The sequence below is a fragment of the Pezoporus occidentalis genome, unplaced genomic scaffold (genome assembly GCF_034315485.1).
Source record: "Pezoporus occidentalis ecotype Australia unplaced genomic scaffold, CSIRO_AGI_Poc_V1 ctg99, whole genome shotgun sequence".
Classification (NCBI taxonomy): domain Eukaryota; kingdom Metazoa; phylum Chordata; class Aves; order Psittaciformes; family Psittacidae; genus Pezoporus; species Pezoporus occidentalis.
Genome location: NW_026916358.1, coordinates 1923553 through 1946460, shown reverse-complemented (window position 1 = coordinate 1946460; position 22908 = coordinate 1923553). Strand labels below are relative to the sequence as shown.

General features: G+C 40.0%; 1 protein-coding gene across 1 annotated transcript in view; it reads left to right on the top strand.

Annotated features, from left to right (window-relative positions):
- Positions 1–22908, top strand: part of LOC134157743 (opsin-3-like) — an 87019-nt gene that overhangs the window by 36092 nt on the left and 28019 nt on the right. The gene's annotated exons all lie outside the window — the stretch shown is intronic.

The following is a 22908-nucleotide window of genomic DNA, read 5'->3' as shown; positions in this document are numbered from 1 at the left end:
CACTTATGCTTCAGCACTGAGAACTGAGCAACACTTACTCTCCTGTAGTTTAACTCCGCTTAAGAAACCAATGTGTGACCTCAAGCAGAATATCTGTCAGAAGATTTGAAGCAAAATAAATTGTCCTACATGTAGCATTATGTCTTTGATCCCCACATTAGCTGTGCCATTGTGTGAGAGTCTTTATGCCACTCCCCAGCCGGTGCTGTCCGAGTGGGAAATCAAAGCCTTGGTTCACTGCGCATAAACCACGATGTATATAGTGAAGCTTTCAGTCACAATCCAAACTGTAGTTCTACTTTTTCCTGGTGGAGAAGAGATGAAGGATGTTTGCTTTGACTTTTTCTATCCTTATTCCGCTTCCATATTAGTCCCGTATAGCTGTAACCGTTCATTAGTTCTTTGATTTAGTCTGCCTTCCACTGTAGAGCATCCTGAGAGGTTAAGATACAGTGCTTGAGGCAGGGATAAAGGGAAAGAATTTTATCTGAAAATTTAGTCATGTAGTGAAGAACAATGACATGCCAGTATGACATGACAAATACACATGCTACAGAGATATAAAAGGATGCAAATGATGATTATGCACTTACAAACCGAAAATCAAAAGCATGTAAAAGAAGAAAGGTAAAAATCTAAATCAAACATTCTTTCAAAGTTTCTAATCAATTGTTTCATTACCTTCAAATCCTATTGGCTAGGTAGGATTTTTTTGCTAGCTCAGTTGAATAACTTGCATATCTGCATGACAACCTCTGCATAAAAGTGAATTCAAGGTTTATGACCAAGGGAATTGAGTTGAGCTCTCGGGCTTTAATTATCTTAATAATAGAAATGTGTCAAATTATATAAAGTTACAAGATTGATCTTACTTTTTTTTACCTCAGTTAAAATAAGGTAAAAAATAGATTCCCTAGCTACCTTGCTCTAAAGCTATTTTATCCATAAACAAAACGTGGGAAAGCCCAGTTCATCTCTGTCTTGTATCTCAAATTTTGTCTGGTCCTGTAGCTTCAGCTTAACCTGACTGAAGCTAAGGTGGCCTCACTTACTTGTAATACTCATTTTGCTCAACAGCTACTAGTACTTTAATATTTTTATAACCTACTATATCCTTTTTTTTTTTTGTATGATGAATATTGTACCCTGCTAAAGAGTTAGACTTAAATGGCACATGTATGCTTCCTTTATGAAACCTGCATTTATTTTTAGTGGAGGCAAACCTATGTGTAATATAAATATAACGGATTAAATGAGAATAAGTACAAAATTTTGGTAGTGATGCAAGATTATTGTCTTCACAGTATATACTTTAATACTTAACATTTATGTGAAGTGGGCAGGTCACTCTTTCAAATCACACACCTCTAGAAGCGGAATGATTTTTTTGTGTGTGTGGTTGTGTGCTTGTGTGTCTCTGCACACAAGAGCATGCAGGTGAGTCTGCGTACTCAGTACTGACACATTTCTACATGGTCAGGAACCTTCCTTGGCCTTGAAGAAGATGGTACATGCTCCCTACATCCATACTACACATATATTCAGTTTGGCCTTGAGCATTCCTGGACTTTATGTAGTGCACCTGTGGTGCTCAAATATAGTAGCTCATATTTTCTTTATTTGCCTATATCAGAGTGTCTGAAATGAGATGAGGGCTGACTTTGAGTTCAATGGAGTTGTGAGCTCTTCTAGTGTGGAGTTAAGAGCTGATATGCTATACCCTGATTTATATAGCAGAGGTGAGATATGCAACTTCTTTGCCTCAGTCTTCACTGGCAAATGCTCTGACCACACCACTCAAGTCATGGAAGGCAAGTGCAGGGACTGTGAGAATGAAGACCCTAGGCACACTGTAGGAGAGGATTGGGTTCAAGACCATCTTAAGAACTTGAACATACACAAGTCCATGGGACCTGATGAAATCCGTCTCTGGGTCCTGAAGGAGCTGGTGAATGAAGTTGCTAAGCCGCTGGCCATCATATTTGAGAAATCATGGCAGTCAGGTAAAGTTCCCAACGACTGGAAAAAGGGAAATATAACCCCCATTTTCAAGAAGGGGAGAATGGATGAGCCAGGGAATTACAGACCAGTCAGTCTCACCACTGTGCCTGGCAAAATCTTGGAGCAGATTCTCCTGGAAAGCACATGAAAAACAACAAGGTGCTTGGTGACAGCCAACATGGCTTCATTAAGGGGAAATCCTGCCTGACCAATTTGGTGGCCTTCTATGATGGGGTTACAGAACTGATGGATAGGGGCAAAACAGTTGATGGCATCCACCTGGACTTGTGCATAGCGCTCAACAATGTCCCGCACAACATCCTTGTCTCTAAACTGGAGAGACATCAATTTGATGGATGGACCACTCGGTGGATAAAGAACTGGCTGGATGGCCGCATGCAAAGAGTCGTCAGCAGCTCAGTGTCCAGCTGGAGACCAGTAATGAGTGGTGTCCCTCGGGGATTGCTGTTGGGACCGATTTTGTTCAACATCCTCATCAGTGACATCAACAGTGGGATTGAGTGTTCCCTCAGCAAGTTTGCCGATGACACCAAGCTGTGTGGTTTGGTTGATACCCTGAAGGGAAGGAATGCCATCCAGAGGGAACTTGACATGCTTGTGAGGTGGGCTGATGCCAACCTTATGAAATTTAACCACGACAAGTGCAAGGTTCTACCTTGTCAGAACAATCCCAGGCACAGCTACAGGCTGGGCAGAGAAGAGATTCAGAGCAGCCCTGTGGAGAAGGACTTGGGGGTGTTGGTTGATGAGAAAATGAGCAAGAGCTGGTTTCAGTGTGCGCCCCCCGCCCAGAAAGCCAACCGTATCCTGGGCTGCATCAAAAGGAGTATGACCAGCAGGTCGAAGGAGGTGATCCTGCCCCTCTACTCTGCTCTCATGAGACCCCACTTGGAGTATTGTGTGCAGTTCTGGTGTCCTCAACAAGAAAGGACATGGAACTGTTGGAACAAGTCCAGAGGAGGGCCACGAGGATGATCAGGGGACTGGAGCACCTCCCATATGAAGACAGGCTGAGAAAGTTGGGGTTGTTCAGCCTGGAGAAGAGAAGGCTGTGTGGAGACCTCATTGCAGCCTTTCAGTATCTGAAGGGGGTCTATAAGGGTGCTGTGGAGGGACTCTTCATTAGGGGCTGTAGTAATAGGATAAGGGGCAATGGGTTCAAACTTAAAGAGGGGAGGTTTAGATTGGATATAAGGAAGAAATTCTTTACTGTAAGTGTAGTGGTGCACTGGAATGGGTTGCCCAAGGAAGTTGTGAATGCTCCATCCCTGGTGGTGTTCAAGGCCAGGTTGAATGGAGTCTTGGGTGGCACGGTTTAGTGTGTGGTGTCCCTGCCCATGGCAGGGAGGTTGGAACTAGATGATCTTAAGGTCCTTTCCAACCCTAACTTTTCTATGATTGTATGATTCTATATGCATCTTAAAACATCTTGGCTTGAGGTAGAATCATGTGAGCTTACAATGAATGAATAATTATTTGACTTTCAGTAGTATGGCTGACATCTGCTAAGCAGATAGATCTATCACAGCTGACTATGTGCTAGGGCTGCCTTTAGGGTATATCCCATACCTTCTGCTGTATTTAAGGATGGTAATCTAAATTCAAATGGGAGTTTCATCAACTAAACGGCTTTTCTGATAAGAACACGCATGTAAGGTGTTTACTAAGGGGACCTCTGTAATATTGGACTGTTCTATTTCTAATAGCATACAAGGCAGAAGATGCAAAGCATTTTAGTGTTTCAGCAGACTGCAACATCCATTTTATCTGGTAATGTAGCACTTCGCCTGGAACTACCCTGAGCATGTGGAAAGAGAAATTTCCATTTAGCTGAGATCTTGCTACATGTGTCTGGCCTATTAAAGATTAACGATAAACAAAGTGTGAATAAAACCAACCTGCACAGAATTAGAAAAGAAAGACATTCATACATATCCTGAGCCTAAATTAAAAATTAGAAAAAATAATTGAGCAAACACTCCTGTGATGAGCGTATCTTTCCCTACCTGGCAAACACTGGCATATATGTATTTTCTTATTCCTATTAGCATTGAATATGCTTAACTGTTTGTTATAAGTCTATAAAACACTGTATACAAATAATTGCCTTGCACGAAAAATAGAATGAGTATTGCCACTAGCTATTGCTAGTCAAACACCAATAGCACTCTACTCTGCTCTGATGCCTTTAGTAGGAACTGGACCTTTAAGAACACCTATCTCTGGAAAGGTTCACTCACCTAATTCACTTGGATATGGCTTTCTAGTTTCTCTATTGGTACGGCTTGCAAGCACTTGCTAAAAACCATTGAAGACCATACCTGATAATTTTATCTCACTTGCTGAGCGAGTTTAGGATATTAGTTCAGTCTAAATGTCAAGTTGAAAGAACTGACTTTCACATTTCAACCTGCTCTTTCTGCATCAATTTTTAAACTCTTAATGAAGAAAATGTGTAGCTGTGGTTGGCAATCTGCCCTTGGCCTTTTGTTAATTGCATGCTACTCTTGGGAGCCTTTTCTTTTTGCATGTTTTCTTTCACTGTTCAGTAGTGAAAAAGCTCTTCTGTCCTGCTCATGCTTCTGTGCTCCAGGATGGTCAAGGCTCAGTAGGTGCTTAGTCATGTCAGCCTGGCACATTTTGGATTTCTCAATAAAAAACTAAATGGATTTGCTTTGAGCTCCATTGCTTGCTGAGTAAGTTCAAGTTGTTAATTCAGTCTAAATGTCAAGTCAAAAGAAATATGATTCCAGCCTGCTGAATCATCTTGTTAACTCAGTATAGCTTTTACTTTGACCTTTCCTTAGGGAGGTACAGGTATTGCTCGATTAGTTTTGGTCTTTCCAGAAGAATGGTGGAATTTTATAAGACTACATCATCCTTTTACCTTTTGAGGTGATAAAATTCACATTGGACAGGCTTCGTACTGACTCTAACTATATCCATCCCTACTTACTCATTGTAGTCTGAAGGATTCTTCTGTTACAAAACTCAGAAATGAAAGCATTGCTCAAAAACTAGCTGAATATCCATATGTAACAAATACTGACTTGAAGGGGTCTGGCCTTTTAGTGAATCACTGATAGAATAGCCTGTGTCTTGGTACTAACTGTCCCAGATATTTTGGGGCCTTTGAAATTGGAATTAGAAGGTAATCCAGAGAATCATTTGAAATACCTCTGTTGCTTTTCCTGGATGTAATTGTCAAAAAAAAAAAAAATTGAAAAAGGATATTTAGAGCAAAATTAGGCTGGAAAAATTATAGTAGTAATTATTAAAATATTATTCTACTTCCTTGGAAGATAAAGGACATGTTTTGCAATTGGGATTATTATCAGTCTGCAGACTGAGAGAGTGAAAACAAGGATCTGACCACTTGCAATGTTCAGGGATACAGAAACTCAAGCGTGGTAATGCTGGAGGAGAAGAACAGAATTTGCAAGTCCTATGAGGGCAGTTGAGGTGAAATTATTAGTGATGTATCATAAATACATGTACATATATGATGAAGGGTTCTCAGGTATCTTCAAAAGGATCATCGAGTCAGCTTGAGTAATTTAATGAAAAATTCAATTCTCTGTTCAGGAAAATGAAAACAATAAGGAAGATGTTAGAAAGTACTAGGAAAGAGGTTGAGAAAAACATCCCCAATGTTGTTCTACCATTGTATAAGCTTGAACTTATACTTACCTGGTCTAGTGAAAGGTGTCTCTGCCCATGGCAGGGGGGTTGGAATTCGATGATCCTAAGATCCTTTCCAACCCAAATTCAGTGATTCTATGAATATTGCAAGGAATTCTGGTCACCTATTTAAAAAGGACATGAGAGAAACAGAAAAGGCAGAAAAAAGGGTAACAAGTACTATCAGAGCTACAGAAGTGGCTTTCAATGAGAGATTAAACAGCACAAGAAACATGCTTAGAAACCAGTGTTCAAACATTATCACCTTTCAGTTGTGGTGCTACATTTCAGATTAGCTCCTAGTCCTTCATTCTGGTGCTTGTGAAATACTTGTACATGTAAAGAGGAATTTCTAGGAAATACAAGAAGAAAAGTCTAAGCTAAAATAGTTGCTATGAAAATCTAGAGGTTTTTATGAGCTGTGATATGTTAAAAATCCACCTGGACAGTCTATGTATCAGACTCTCCATACAAGCAAATAAAGGCATTGCCAGGTGATGAGATTCACTGGTCTCCCTCACCTTCCAGGTTAAATCATAGCAAACCGCTATTTATAATGATAATTATCTGTGTTCATGATTCTAAACACAACCACTTTTTTCATTTAAGCCTGTAAGGGAAAACAAAAAGAAATTTGGAACCAAAAAGATTTTTTTTTTCTTTTTTGAATGAGAAGCCTAGGAAGAGACACTTACTTGAAAATTAAGTTAAAATCACAGATTCCAAAATTATTATATGGTCCAAGCTGGAAAGCAGCCTGGTCCATATACAGTCCTACTGAATTATCTGTGTATATAGATAATGTTTCAAAAGCAGGGTGTTAGCTCTGAATTTCCTTGTATACTTTCAGAAGTGAGCATGAGCTGTGTCACACCGAGTCTTTCATCTTTTCTGTTTTCCCCTTCCCTTTTCCCCCTTCCTTTTTTCCTTTCCTCTTTTCCATTTTGCTTTCCCCCTTTCTCCTCCTTTCCTTTTCTTCACCCCTTTATTTCCTCCTCCTCTTCCATCCTCTCCTATCCTTTTCTGTCCTTTTCTTTCCTGTTCATGTCTCAATCAACAAAAAGCTTGCTGCTAACAATTGTTTAAATTAATACACACATTAAGGTATAGCTACCTGAACATGTTTGCTGACTGAATCATTCTAATGGAACCATATCTTTAACCGCTGTATTAGATTACTCTTAGACTCCTTCTGAACAAACCCTGCAGCTGTTTGAACTGATACCTTCTTAGATATAGTCAGTGGGCTTGCTGGCAGAAGAGCAGTTTGTTACCTGCTGAACTGCTGCTTCACTCTTACAGGATTTTAACCACCACTCAGTTATTTAAATACGCTAAAGAATAGCCATCATCTATTTTTAATTCATAAATGTCTGCTACTGCACTTAGATATCTGTCTTCTCAGGGTATGTGAGAATGCATGAAGTAGCTCAAATGAACCAGTAGAGTGTGGTAGCAATTTTTCTGCTTGGATACAAGATTTGGAATCCATATTGATTGTTTTCAGTTGCCATCAGTAAGATGTTGTTCTTGTTCCCCTACATAACCCACGAATCTGTGCTACCTGCAGAAATCATTTATAAAGGTACTACCTTTTGTGCAGCAGCAGAGTAACAACAGTATAGTAATGCATTTGATATAATCTTCCCCTTCGCAAACTAGAAACAAATTTGAGGGAAAACAAATATTATTTAGAACTAAAGTTCCAATAAAACCTATCTTATATCCCACTCATCTTGTAAGAGGTTACTTCAGTCTTTTTCTTACTGACATTATTTCTTTGCCATAAGATTTACAAGCCCAGAGCACTTGGAGCTGTCAAGATTCAAAAAAAATGTGTAGTATCAAAGCCAATATAATGTGATGGGCAATTGGTTTTTTTTTTTGAATGTTTTCTTCTAAAGTGAGTGTGCCTATCAGAAACTAATCATCTCCTACATTTTACTTTATATATGATTACAGTTCACTGATAAAACTCAAGGGGAGTTTGCCAACTAACCAATTTTTGCAAAGTTACACATTTTACTTTTAATTTATAATGTATTTCTCTTTCCTGTCAACACCATAATTCAGTTTCAGTATACAGTTGTACTTCAGCACAATCTGTATTGTGTGCTTTCTGTGGGAAATTACAAGGATTTATCTAACTGTGGTGAAGTTAACACAGCTCACGGCTTTTACAAATGCCTGACTCTGTCCTAGAAATGCCAGTGGGTCTCTAGCTGGGCTATTAGTGCTATAAACCTGTCTCTATAGAAATCACTAACCTGTCTTAAAGCAAGCTTGGTGACCTTTATTTCTGTAAAGACTAGTGGCAGCCTGTAGCAGAGTCAGCTGCAAATATTCAGATGAAGTCTCTGTGCTATGGGTAATTTTAACAATTGTCTGTCATTAACAGGCTTAGCTGCCTAACCCCATGTTCTAATTAATAACACAAAAATATCTTTGAGAGGGGAAAAAAAATCTTTCAGAAGTCTGATTTTTGTCTGTCCTCTTCATTATGTGTCCACAAGATGAAATAACTGTGTCTATTGCCTTCAGAGGAGTATTAATTTATTTCCTTGATGACAATAGCACACATGTGAAAAATGTCCTTCTAGGAGTATGTAAGTATATATAGATGGTGAAGTCAGAAGTGCCTCTTTAGCATAAAGTGACAGATGTAACGTCTGTCATTCTGGAATGCAAGTAGATTGTGGAAAGAGATTCATCTTAAAGATCCAGAAAAATCTTAGATACCAATAGATGAAGTGTTCATAATCTTAGCTTAATTTTTTCATACGACTATAGTAAGGCAAATTTGACAATGAGACCATTGTTTTCTGTGCTGAATTCTACATGCAGTGGTTGTCCCCCTGGAACACAGGGGTACTCCAGCAGTGATTCATCACACTGGTATTCCACTCTTGACATTGACTGTGTCAGATACTATCTAGAAAGTGTCTTCAAACCTGGCCTCTCTCTGCAGGCCATTTGCCTCAAATTCCCCAGCATCCACTAACACATTTGTATTAGTCTAATACCTCTTGCATTTGTACCCCAAACTGATCTAGGTCCTCTAATGTCTGCTACAAAGAGTTCACAGGAGCTTCCCAACATCTTGTCAGGGAAGGCTGATGCAAGGAATTCATGACACTCCTCAGCCCTGAGTACATCTTTCATATCTTGATCATCACATCATCCCACCATTTTTTTATTTGGCTTCCGGTTTTTCTCATATTCAAAGAACTTGTTAATGCTTAGGCTGGTCAAGTCATTTTTAAAAAGAGAGCTGGAGATGATATCCATTCATGACAAGAAAGAGCAATCTCGCCAGTTATGGAAAATAAGGATTTGTAAAAGAAAACCATCTTTGCTATCCAGCAGCCTGAGCATTTACTGGAGAAACGTCAGCCAAGGAGTTTTGCTTCCCACATATCTGATACCTAGACGTTTTCAACTCCTTTCTAACGATACCCCATTAAGTCATGGTTGGGTCACACCAAATACGAGGTGCAGGGTTCTTACCCTTTTTAAGTTTGTTCTTTCCCTCTCCACTCCCAAAAAAAAAGAAAAAGAAAAAGCTTTGGTTCCTTTTCTGTTGAATATTCTGGGTCAGAACTGCCAGCATGTGTTGGTAAAAAGTTGGCCAAAATGAGCAGTGTGCATTTTCATTTTGACAGGTAACGTGGTCTAGTGGATATAGAGGAAACTGTAGTCATGATATAATTAAAGTTCTTGATACATGACATGCCCTTAGCAGCTAGGGAAATACTGTCTTAAAGGAGTCTGTGTAAGTTGCCCATTTCATGAAGATCTGTTAAAATGTTCCCAGCATTTTCATTACCAATTTGGATGACAGAATAGGAATCTATGTCTAAAACGTCAGTGAACATCAGGGTTGGTCAAGGCAAGTGCAGAGTTTTGCTTAAATGGGAGAAGTCATGCAGGGTGGATAAATACAGGTTGGGAGTCAATACAGTCTAAAGGATCTATTTTGAATAGTGAGTCAGAAACAGTATGTGGGTTTGGGAACATGGTACTTTTGCAAACAGGATTGATCTTATCGTGGTACAGGTGATCAGAGGTGTGAAACTCCTAGCCTCAGACGTGCTCTGTTCTGTGTGCCGGTTTCGTTAAACAAAGATGTGTAAATACTGAGGACACACATATGAGCAGTTTTCAACTGTAAAAACACTGCTACTAAAGAAAGCAGCTGTGACTAACTGCGCTTGCACAGCCTTATACTAATGGAAAGACAAAAGGAAGCAATTTCTCGAATTTTTAGATCAGGTGCTACTGAAAGCTTTGGGAGGATGCAAGAATTTAAATCATGGAGCAGGTTGTTCAGGGATATGAAATATCTTTTTATTAGATGGTAACTCTCAGGCTGGTTGAGGAGTACTTGTCCTGCATTTGGTGTATACTGGGGAGGTGATAGACTCTGCTGGATCTCTTTAGAATCCTTCCAGCCCTATGGCTGTATAATTTTAAAAGCATTAAAATTCATGGCATTCCCAAGATTCATTTGCAAAAGATTGTAAGACAAATTCATCAAGGTAACAGAAAATTTACAGAACTAGAGTAGTTTATGGCAATATGAAAATGAAATGGTAGAAAAGCAGAGAAATTCAATCCTTCGCCTCCACCAGCTGTTGTTTATTTTAATGTACATATGACAAAGTAAAATAAACTTTCAGAATGCCAGATTTGTGAATATGTAACAACAGTCATAACCCAAAATTTTGCAGAAAGAGCTTGCTGTGTCACATTTGGCATTTGTTTTTAATAAGAGACTAGTTTATGACATGTTTACTATACATTGTGATGCGTATTTCAGTGTTTCTCTTGCATTAGAAACCATGTATTTCCTTTTCTTTTCATATATTTTATCCAACTTCAGAAGTTAAAGGACAAAATTTGGCTTAATCTGGAGTTGAAAAATCATGTCAGTTAAAATATAATTCAAAAACATTTTACTGAAAAACCCCACATAGATATATTTTGTCATTACTCTTTTCTTTTGTTAGTGATGTTTCTGATATTTCAGGGAAGACATTTAGATGTCTCTATTTTAAGTCATAATTCGGTGTAAAACTGAAATAAAGCAAAAAAAAAAAAAAAGGCAGGGGGATTTATACCCCTTCTCACCCATATACATCTATAGCTTTCAAGTGTTCATGCATCGTTACTTCCACAGACTCCATCAAAGAGGATAAAGGTAGATATTGAAAGTCTTTCAGCACTGGTCATTGCTTTTAGATTTAGCACTCCAGGAACTGTCTTTCTGATCGTTTCTTTCCATGTCATATCACTGCCCTCCAGCTGCCTTACACTATATCTGACACCTTCAAAATCCTTCCCATCATTTACACCTGATTTTTTTTTTGGTAGCCTCTTGTCCTTTCTGGGGGTAGCAATTCTTGAAAATCCTGTAAAAATTGTTGAAGGTTATGGGTGATAATAGTGAAGCTTGCCTTTCTGAAGGCATGATGTTCATGAGTGTTGCAGGCTTTGACAAGTCACTCCCACCAGTTTCCCAACAATGGCTGGCTGCCCACAGTGAACAGGATTTTCCTGTCTCAGAGAAGGTTTCCAGCAGTGTGTTTATTCCAGCTGAGAGGTTTAACAGGCCTACTACCTTCCCTTTTTGGTGGGCCTCAGTGTGAAGAATGCTGCTTCATGGAGGTAATGATCAAAGTAGGTGTTAGAGAAGAAGTCAGAGTGGGTGTTCCCAGACTGAAGCTGTGATGGTTCTCCTAAAGGGTGCAAACACCATTAGGAAGGGAATCATTACAAAGGCAGACCATGTGGCACCAAACTAGGGAAACCTCTATGGACGAATCACTAGAAGAGGCCCCATAATATGTACTAGAGAATAGAGACTATTTTCTCCATGTCTAATCATATATTCTTTCCTTACCTATACTCTCACCTGTTCCTCACAGTTTTTTTATGCTATCTTTCCCTTGTAGCATCAATATTTGGTACTATGAATATTCCAGTATGAGGTTTTTATTTTGTGGGGATGGAAATTAAACCTTTAACTAGAAAAAGGAATTGTTTTTTGTTTTGTTTTGTTTGTGTGTTTGTTTTTAAAATAACTGTATATATTCTAGGATCTCAATAGGTCTAAAAATCAGCCAAAGTGCTTCATACTCTGGTTATTTAGAATAGCAACTGGAAATACAGCTTCTGAACTCATAAGGCAGGAACAACTAGTAGGTTATTTAACAGGGTTTTTTTCACAAAACAGATTTGTATTACTTGTGTAGAAGACCATGAATAAGAAATCAAGAACTGAAAACTACTTTTCCATATTCATTATACCTGTATGACTCTTATTACAGACAAGCAGGTTTGGGGCCATCTCTATATATGCAATTGTGCATATATGTATATATACATCCAGTATAGCATCAGCTTGTGCAAACTGACCAGAGAGAGAAATATTTGTAACATACTGCAAAACCCTAACTCTTAAAAAACAAATGCTTCCTCACCATGCTGTCTGTGTGCTTGCAGTTTAGGTATGCCTGCCAGGTGGTGGGATCATTTTGTATTCTCATGCACAGCATGTTCTGGAGACACTCTGCCCTCCTCACCCATCTAATGGGTATGGGATTTGGGAAGAGTATTACAGAGTACTCAGTATGGGCTTCAGTGTTGTTAGTCCTGGATTATTTTGTGTTTAATCACAAGCACAAATTGTTGTGCAAAGTCTGCCTTAAAGAGTAACGTATCAAATTCATGAAATTTTACTAGCTTGGTTCTGCTTATCTTGCCTTTATAGTAATTTAAAACAAATCTGAAACTGTAATAGTTTAAGTTTCCTAACTGGCAGTCTTAAAATGATACATAATTTATAAAGGACTGTCTGTTATACACAAGCTACAGAAAAGGAATTTGGCTTCATTTTCTGTGAGCTAAGGTAGATGTTTATGAGCACCCCAGCCGGGTACAACTCACTAAGCCAATTTCTCCTTGTTTACCTTCTCTTGCATGTCAAAGTGAGGTCTAGAGTGACCTAACTTCTTCAGGTGCAACACAACGCTGGGTACACAATCTCTCAAGGAAAAAAAATGCATACACCTGAGCTTCAGTCTAATTGCTTAGATTTAATTAATCTAATTTCCAGTTTACATTAATTTCTTCCTCTTAGTTGTCATTCTGTCTTGAAAAAAGGATGATGTGCTATAGAATGGGATTAAAATTCAGGAGGATGTTGAGGCTCCTGTTGAGAGGAGAGGGATTCAAGGCTTCTAGACTTTACGGATTTGGGTTTGTTTTGTTTTTTTACTGGATACACTTGTGCCATGATAAATGTATAATAATTTGAGAGAAAGGGTCTGTCATGAGTATGCAGAATGCTTTCAGGCCAGTTTCAACATAATTGCTGTATTTTTAAAGATGCCAGTGAGACGAAAGCTTTGAAACCAAGTTGGATTTATATTCTGTGTAGTCTACAGAATTTGACAGACAACTCTGAGCAGATATATTAAGCTTATTCAAATATAAATAGCTACATGTCAAAGGTATACTTGCATGTCCTGAATGATGCCTTGTTTTATCTCTAAGTCTTTAGAAATTTTCTGGGGGGTGGGAAGGGATCCCTCAATGAAGTGTAGGAGAATATGACCTCTTCCCAGGAAAAGGGGTAATTGTGGGTAGCTACTGAAAGACTGATGATGCCTGAGAGATTTTAACATCTAATTCCCCTGCAAGTAGAGCAGCTACCAGTCCAAAGGAAAGAAAAAGCTCAAGTAAAATGTGAATGAGTGCTTTATATATGCATAGAAAAATGTATCTAGGGAATACCAAAGCTCCACTTTTACAGAAAACATTATCCTAACACTATAAAAAAAATCACACCCCAAGTTTGGAGGGAGTATTTGTATTTAGTGTAGAAAAGTTTGTTGTTAATTTAATTCAAAAGGTGAAGAGAGCAGTGAGTCATACTTGCATCATACCTTTCTTATCCATCCTTGCTTGCCTCATGTGTAAGACTTTCCACACAATTATGCCCATATGTATGTATGTATATTTTATATAATGTATAGTTTGTGTGTATATATCATATATAGTGTATAAACTCATATCTATATGGCATATACACTATGTAGAGTGTATACATTTTTTGCATATATCCAAATGTGTATATTCATACATACACAGGTATGTATGGATACATATGTATGGATATATACATATGGATAGGTATGTATGTATTTTCATAGAATCATAGAATAGTTAGGGTTGTAAAGGACCTTAAGATCATCCAGTTCCAACCCTCCAGACATTGGCAGGGACACCACACACTAAACCATGCCACCCAAGACTCCATTCAACCTGGCCTTGAACACCACCAGGGATGGAGGATTCACAACTTCCCTGGGCAACCCATTCCAGTGCATTACCACACTTACAGTAAAGAATTGCTTCCTTATATCCAATCTAAACCTCCCCTCTTTAAGTTTGAACCTGTTACCCCATGTCCTGTCACTACAGTTCCTAATGAAGAGTCTCTCCACAGCACCCTTATAGACCCCCTTCAGATACTGGAAGGCTGCTATGAGGTCTCCACGCAGACTTCTCTCCGGGTTGAACAGCCCCAACTTCCTCAGCCTGTCTTCACACGGGAGGTGCTTCAGTTCCCTGATCATCCTCGTGGCCCTCCTCTGGACTTGTTCCAACAGTTCCATGTCCTTTTGGTGTTGAGGACACCAGAACTGCACACAGTACTCCAAGTGAGGTCTCGCGAGTGCAGAGTAGGGGGGCAGGATCACCTCCTTCGACCTGCTGCCATGCTCCTTTTGATGCAGCCCAGGATATGGTTGGCTTTCTGGGCTGTGGGCGCACACTGAAACCAGCTCTTGTTCAGTTTCTCATCAGCCAACACCCCCAAGTCCTTCTCCTCAGGGCTGCTTTGAATCTCTTCTCTGCCCAACCTGTAGCTGTGCCTGGGATTGCTCCGACCCAGGTGTAGGACCTTGCACTTGGCATGGTTAAACTTCATGAGGTTGGCATCAGCCCACCTCACAAGCATGTCAAGGTCCCTCTGGATGGCATTCCTTCCCTCAGCCTATCAACTGAACCACACAGCTTGGTGTCATGGCAAACCTGCTGAGGGCGCACTCAATCCCACTGTCCATGTCAGCAACCAGGATGTTGAACATGATCAGTCCCAACACCGATCCCTGAGGGACGCCACTCGTTACTGGTCTCCAGCTGGACATTGAGCCATTGACCACAACTCTTTGTGTGCGGCCATCCAGCCAGTTCTTTATCCACTGAATGGTCCATCCATCAAATTGATGTCTCTCCAGTTTAGAGACAAGGATGTCATGTGGGACAGTGTCGAACGCTTTGCACAAGTCCAGGTAGATGACATCAACTGCTCTACCCCTGTCCATCAGTTCTGTAGCCCCATCATAGAAGGCCACCAAATCGGTCAGGCAGGATTTCCCCTTAGTGAAGCCATGCTGGCTGTCAGCAAGCACCTTGTTGATTTTCATGTGCTTTCCAGGAGAATCTGCTCCAAGATTTTGCCAGGCACGCAGGTGAGACTGACTGGTCTGTAATTCCCTGGGTCATACGTTTTCCCCTGCTTGAAAATGAGGGTAAATACATATGTATGTATGCATGCCTTTTTCAGTGAGAAGGGAGAAGCCACAAGCCAAACTGCAAACACACTTGAAGGGTGGGGAGAAATTTTAATGTGTTCTGATTCCAGCCAAGTAAGTTTTCTGATCTCAGCTGACATTGACTCTTACATTTATTTTGTCCTTGCCAATTACAACACAGAGGCTGTTATTTCCTGCTTTAGCTATATGAGTGTACATGTTATATATATCTTTTGAAGCAGCATTTTGTCATCTTTGATTGAAAACACTTTTCCTTTAGATGCAGGCCAATGTGCCCTCCATTTCCTATGTAGACGGTAGCATTTTATTGCTTAGCATCAAGTAGTAATTTTGAAACCTGGAAAGAAATTTTACACCTTTCAGTTCATTTCTTTTTGAAAAGATCAACCATATTAGCAATTTTACAGATACACAATCTCCATGGTGCTATCTCTGGAAGAAAGTACACAGAAACCAAGAAGGGATTAATGTTTGATATTTTCCCTTTCTGCTCCAGGAATTCTTCAGTGTAAAATACACTGAAGTCAGCTTAAAAAAACAGACACGCATTTCCATTTTAACTCTTCCTGAACATCAGCTGCGCTTTTATGTCAGTCAAAGACAAGAGTTATTAAAACAAAAAATCACCCCAACCAGAAGTTGATTATTGAAAAAGTAAATCTGTTAAGATATCATTTGTTGCCAAGCTTTTCAAAAAGAGGAATCTTAAACTAAGTTACTGGCTTGATTTTCTGAAAGTTATCTCAGCACCTTCCACCTTTATAACAGCAAGTTGTGTTGCTAAGCAGCAGCACACACAGTAATATCCTTACGTGTTATCTTTACAAAACTAGCTGCATTTTTATTTGTGTTATCAGAGAGTATCCCTCAGGCCTTCTGTTTTTCCCTCCCCAAAGTGGAATTCCTCAGTTTCAACCTCATAGGTAAACCCTATGCACTGTGGTTATAGTGTCATTCTCAGACCTGCCTTGGTTCAGCAACTGCTGAATCTCCTTCAGGAGTCTGTGTTGCATTTGCTGACAGAACATCCTTTTTATCACCAAACACTGGTTTAATTCAAGCATACAATAAAGTCTGCACTTTTTTGAAGTACCTACTCCATGCCGTTACAATAAAGGCAACTCACAGTCTTATTGATGTGTCCATGGAAGTCCTCTCACCATGGGGTAGATAAATCTGAACTCGAATAAGCTTTGGTAGTTCCCCAGAGCCTGGCAAGTGTCACTCTTTTGGCAAGTCTGATTTTCCTTCTGTCCCCCTGAAAAAAACACACATAATTTTCTTTTTAATATATTTTTTTATTATTATTTATATTAGATTATTTTTTTAATACTTGTTTTGGCAGTGTTATCGCTTTCTGGACGTATACTAGTGTAAAATCCCAGGTTTAATGGGTACTGTGTAATGGGAATAGGAGTAGCTGCCTCTCTGTCCCCTTCCTTCTCTTTTCTGGGTGACGTTCAGTTTACATAACCTTAGCCATGAAAGATTAAGCCAAATCAGTGTTCTAGGCTTCTGTAATCAAAAAAGGACAGTGAATCTGCTCAAGCCTTGTAGTTCTTGCTGCTAGGTGCCTAACAGTGTCAGTGTGGATGCTCAGCACCAGGTCAGAAAGAATTCTAACTTTTGCCCATCAGAATATGTACCAAAACCACCTTCTTTCCTGAGAAGGGTGCAGGTAGACCTACAACCAGGTAACTGCAACACTGCCTATGGTCTGGGAATGACTTTTAGCTACTTTGAAAGGACCAGAAAAAAACAACTGGTAATTGCTATCAGAGAGGGCCCGCCAACATTCAGTTGTTCCAGTGCTCTAAACTTTTAATACCAGCCCTGTGTAGGGACAATTGCACCTTTAACAACCCCAGAACCAAAGTCATCTTTGACTCAGTGGTTTTACAGGCCAAAATAGGTGTTTTCTTTGATCAATGAGGAGTCATCCCCTTTGTAGCACATGCTGGAAGCAGAGTAGTGAATCCTGCCTTTAAAGCTTTGAGGTTTCTTTATTGTCCATAGGATATTTTAGGCTAATACAGGCCAACATGTTTTTCCTGAGCCCTTTAATAGGGATGTTGGTTGGTGTGAGTCAAGGACAGTTATAACATGCTGACTAGAACTGGTCTTAGACAAGCAGTCAAAAACAAGCAAGTAATACAGTTTGTGATTGCTATCAGTCTGGGAAAATTAGACCTGATGGCTTCAAGGGAATGAAGGGAATGACTTACTATCTATTACAAACTATCTAGGGAATTCATAAAATAGGGTAAGTCATGTTAGACATGTTTCATGGCATGAAACTCCAACAACTGGAAGATTTTATAGCAGACAGTTTCTTTTGATCATCTTTTTGATAGAAAATTAATTATAGTTTCAATAACTTTGGACATCATAGCATTTGATGCTTCTTGCATCTCCAGGTTTTTTAAAACTGACTATATATTTCAGATAGCAAATACACTTCACTGCCCTTTCAGTTTCCATTTTCCACATTTCTTATTTTCTACACATCTTATTTTCCACACATCTTTGATTTGTTTCAGGCAGGTAAGTGCCACAGAAGTGTCACTGCCTATATCAGAGATAGCAGCTTTGTGCAGTCCCAAAATTACTGAAGGACATACATACAAATAACATTTTTGAGAAGCACATATCTTCATATGCAGTATATCCACTTAAATGAGCTGTTGGGGCTGGTGGCTCTTCAGTGTTATGGTGATTCTGTATTACCTCAGATGCACTTTTTTTTTGTTTATTTGGCATAGGTTTTAACGTTTCTAGATTGCTTTATCTGTTGCTGTCATCCCTTTGGAGCATTCAGTGAGTCAGTCCCTTTGCATGAGCCAGTTTGGTGTGGGCTCCTGAGTGTGCCAGGGGCAGACCAAATCTCCTGGCCATGTATGTCCCATAGCATAAGGAGAAGCCCCTGCTTCTGGGGGCAGCCACTTTGGTCTGTCTGTCCCAGCTTCTATAGGGGTAAGCACACTTTGCCTGTACTATACGTTGGTGAAATGCAAGGCAGCTACAGATCTCCCATGTCTGTGTTATCCCAGTGCTGAGCCCAGGGCACAGGCTGGTACTCACAGCTGAGTGCAGTGCATGCTCAGCTCTTGCACTGGAGTTGGCTTTGTCCTGCCAACTCGGTTGGGAAGCTCACACTCTTGGTTTTTTGTAGCCTTTGTCCCTGCTGCATATGTTTGTAGCTATAGGGAAGACAGAGATAGCTCCCACATGGAAAAAATAGAAGTACATTAGGAACTCTCTTTCTAAAACCAAACTGTTAATGTAAACCGAATGATAGCTGTGTGTAATACACCTTTAATTTTCTCCTGGACACTGATGCTGGAAAATCCACAGTGAGGAAAGAAGGTCAGAATAAAACATGAGTTTTATATGATGGATGTGACACCATGAGCTGCTTGTTTAGTTACATGGGAATGTGTTCACTGTGTAAATCAAATTGCAGCTAAAAGCCCTTTAGCTAAATGCAGCAGAATTCCTGCAACTAAGAGGATTACAGCATTCCTTGAGTCCTCAGTAAAACTTCAGTGATATTAGCAGCAGTAGCAGTTATGCTTCAAGGGCAGTGTACAAAGACATAGGTTTTGTATGTAAAGCATAGCTTCACCTCACCTTGAGGCATTAAGACAGCTATTCCCATTTCAATAACAAAAATTCCCAATAAAGCCAGACTTCAGCTGGTAAAATATTCTTCCCATGGACTTCAATTCCTAAACTTAATAGTGACATTAAAATAATTAACTTTACAGCCCCTTGTGCAATTTTATAGCTTCCTCCTTCTGTATTTGTTCCTATTAACTCATTATGTGTCCGCAATTGAGCAAAGTGCTCATGTGCATGCTTAAATCTCAGTTCAGTCAGTGAACATGTAAGTGTAGATGCTTGGTAGAGTCAGGACCCATTGGATTCTAAGATGACCTGGAGCAGATGTTTCTGTTTAGTCTGTGTTTCCACAGAGACTATACATCTCTTCACTGTTCATTCTTATTTTGAACTTAGCCACTTAAATGCTTATAAAGAAGGCATCTTTTTTTTTAAGCCAGTGGCCTCTCTTCTCCCATGATTGTCTGTTTTAAACAACAAAGTATTTACTCTATTTTAGTATTAATCCAGAAAGCATCAGCCCACACTGAAAAAAAAAGCTTCCATTTCCTACAGCTTTTTAGAGCTTTTCATGCTTTGGAGTGTTTTCTGGGAGCTTTTTTCTCTTGCTTTTGTTTGAGGACAGAATCCACAGAGATGGAAGAGGAAAAGGTTCATCATAACTGACATTTGAGTCACTGCTTAGTTTGAGACACTCCTGGGTTTGATAGAGGGTTATTCATACCAATAAATGGAGAGCATTTCAGATTTTGTTTTGTTAGAAACACGACAGAGGAGACTGTCTTACTTGACGAGTTCATGAAGGAGGAAGAATGATCTTTTCCCATCTTTTTCTCTATTGCAGTTTTTGCATTAAAAGGTCTATCTCCCTCCTGTTCATTTTAAGAAACTGTAGTAGACTATATGTTCAAAGATTGGCAGACTTCCCTCAGATGATTATGAATATTTCGTCTCTGGTTTTGGTAGTACTTTTGAATATTTGATCATGTCAAAACAAGCACTTATAACTGACACATTAAAGAGGTTGGCAACAAACACTGCTGCACATAAATAGCTTTCTCTTTACTTCTGAAGAAGTTATGAAGTAGTGAAGAAAATATGGGTATTTGAGTGTGAAATTTACAAAGACAGATCCAGGAATCAGCTGTGATAAAAAAGCACTTTGCACCCTGTTTCCCTCTTGCTCGTTTAGAGTGGACTAGGTAAAGAATGACTACAGAATCCACCGTTCGAATGAGCAGAGTATAATAATTGACATTATTTTCCATCTTAATAAATAGCTGGGGAAAGAGAAACTGTTTTGAAAGACAAAATGCATAAACAGCACCCCACCCCCCCCACCCTCTGGTTTTTCAGATGCTTTGATGTACGTGTCCCCTACTTGAGGTGTCTCTGGATGCTGTATTCTTACTGTATAGTCTCTCCATCTAGTGGTTAGATGGATGGGATGCTGTATATTCTTCATAACTTTTCAAGATTGTCATAGCTGAAAATGACTGGGAGCTGTTGAAATAGGAAGGAAATGCTCTGTGAGAGAAAGCACATGGCCACATTAAGTAAGGAGGAGACGTGAGGGTAAATGCCAAAAACAAAACAGGAATTCGGTGAAAACAATCAGGTTAAATCTTCATCACTGAAGCTTCCCCTTCCTGATAGCTAACTTCAGGCCAAATCCCTTGCCTCGTAGATAATAAAACCCCCAAGCTTGTCAATGGGTGGTGGGAATATGCACAATTGTACATGTTAGTGCCTTATGGGGGGACCTAGATACATGCCTCTGGCAGCATGGACCTTGTAGTTACCTGCAAGATTCAGTAACACAGCCTCTGTACAACCATCCAGCAGGTCTTCCCTGATACCTGTGCCTTCTTCTGAGCAGGTGAAGTGCCACCAGTACTCCCATGGCCCCACAGCTTACAACCAGCTGGATCCAGAGGGAGTTGAGCTACACTAGGTCAAACCTTTGGCTCAGGAGCACAGGAGTGGGTAGGTTGTACCCTTGATCAGAGCACTGCCTAGGGCTGTTCCCCCATATGGAGCCACAAGGTGGCTAAGGGAAGTATTAAAAGTGGTAAATCCCCCAAGGGAGGCAAGAAGTTGCTGTCCTCTTTTGCCTGGGCTGTAAAGTCCCAGTGTTTAGCCTGAAAAAAGGCCCATGGAGCTGTGGTTGCCACCTGATTGCTCCCTCCAGCAACAGGCTGACTGGACCAGTTGACTTGGCAAGCAGTGAGGTCTGGATCAACCTCTGCATGTCAGAATTGGGTAAGCCATAACCTATTACCCTAAAATCATTTCATATGGTCCATAGCAATATTATTATTCTTTCCCATACCATTGTACAACAGTGTTCATGTATTGTGTTCAATGGCTCAATGTCTGGCTGGAGACCAGTAACGAGTGGTGTCCCTCAGGGATAGGTGTTGGGACCGATCATGTTCAACATCTTTGTCACTGACATGGACAGTGGGATTGAGTGCGCCCTCAGCAAGTTTGCTGATGACACCAAGCTGTGTGGTTCGGTTGATACCCTGGAGGGAAGGAATGCCATCCAGAGGGACCTTGACACGCTTGTGAGGTGGGCTGATGCCAACCTCATGAAGTTTAACCATGCCAAGTGCAAGGTTCTACCTTGTCAGAGCAATCCCAGGCACAGCTACAGGCTGGGCAGAGAAGAGATTCAAAGCAGCTCTGTGGAGAAGGACTTGGGGTGTTGGTTGATGAGAAACTGCATGTGGGATCCTGGATTCTTCAGTCAGAGAAAATTCCCATAAAAAAGTTCAGTTCAAATAAGCAATACAGGATTGGACTATTATCCATTATTTAGGCTTTTCAAGCTAAAGTAATTATGAGATAAGTTCTGTTCTTGAAATAATTAAAAAAAAAAATAGTCCCAGTGCTTTCAGAGCGGATTTTGTAATTGCCTTTTTGCAGAAAATCATACAAGACAGGAAAAATACTTGATATTTTTGGCAGGCTGAGTTTCTGTGCATTTTATTCACTTTCAATAGGAACATTTCTAATGAAACTCCAGATAGAGCCAACCACTCTAGAATGCTAGAATCATAATTAACTAAACCCAAACAGCATCACTATATTATTTTGCCTTCCATATGTACTTATACAGTTACTCTATATGTTTTTAACACAGAGATACACAAGCACATACGTTATGGAAAAATCATCGCACCACAAAGATGTAGGTAAAGCTCTGACTATTTCCACTGCATTAGCATGTGCAAGTTGTGTGCCAGGCAACAGGAGATGACATTTGACTTGGGTGATTAGTGGCTTCCACTTTTAACTGTGTTCTGTTCATTTACAGAGTTGTGCGCATCAGTGTTCTCCTGCATCAGCTTAAAGCCATACTTTCAAACTTTTCTGTTGTTTTTGTTGGGCAAAGCATTCCAGTGACCTGCCTTTTTGCTTATTTATGTTTATAGCTCTACAGGGGCTTCATTGGTGTGGGTGTTGTTTACTCTCAAGTACCACATTCAGGAGGCAAAAAGACCTTAAAGAGGATATAAATTACATTTGGCTGAGTACAAGATTCAGTCTATAAGTTTTAAACATTTGAATACTTCCTGAAATCCTGCTGGCACATCTGGGTTTGCTAAACACACACTGGGGGAAAATTGAGGAATTGACCATGACCTCTGGAGACCAGTGTGCAGAGCCTCCATCTAGAGTCAGTGGAGAGAGACTGGCTCCAAAATTAGCTTTTTTTCAGAGTTTGCTTAATTTTGCTGGCTGCAAAGATGCTTAGGGAGACCAACCTTGCTATTCTGCAGTTAATCTTTCTGAATGTTTACTAAGCACTGTTTTTCATACTCCCTATAAAATGAGGCTAAGCACCCAAACCTGATCTGGGCCCCACCCAATCTTGTGCTGACTTCCATGGGCTTTGGGTCAAATTTAATGGCCATCTCACAGAGCTACTGCAAAAACCCCCAGCACAATGGCT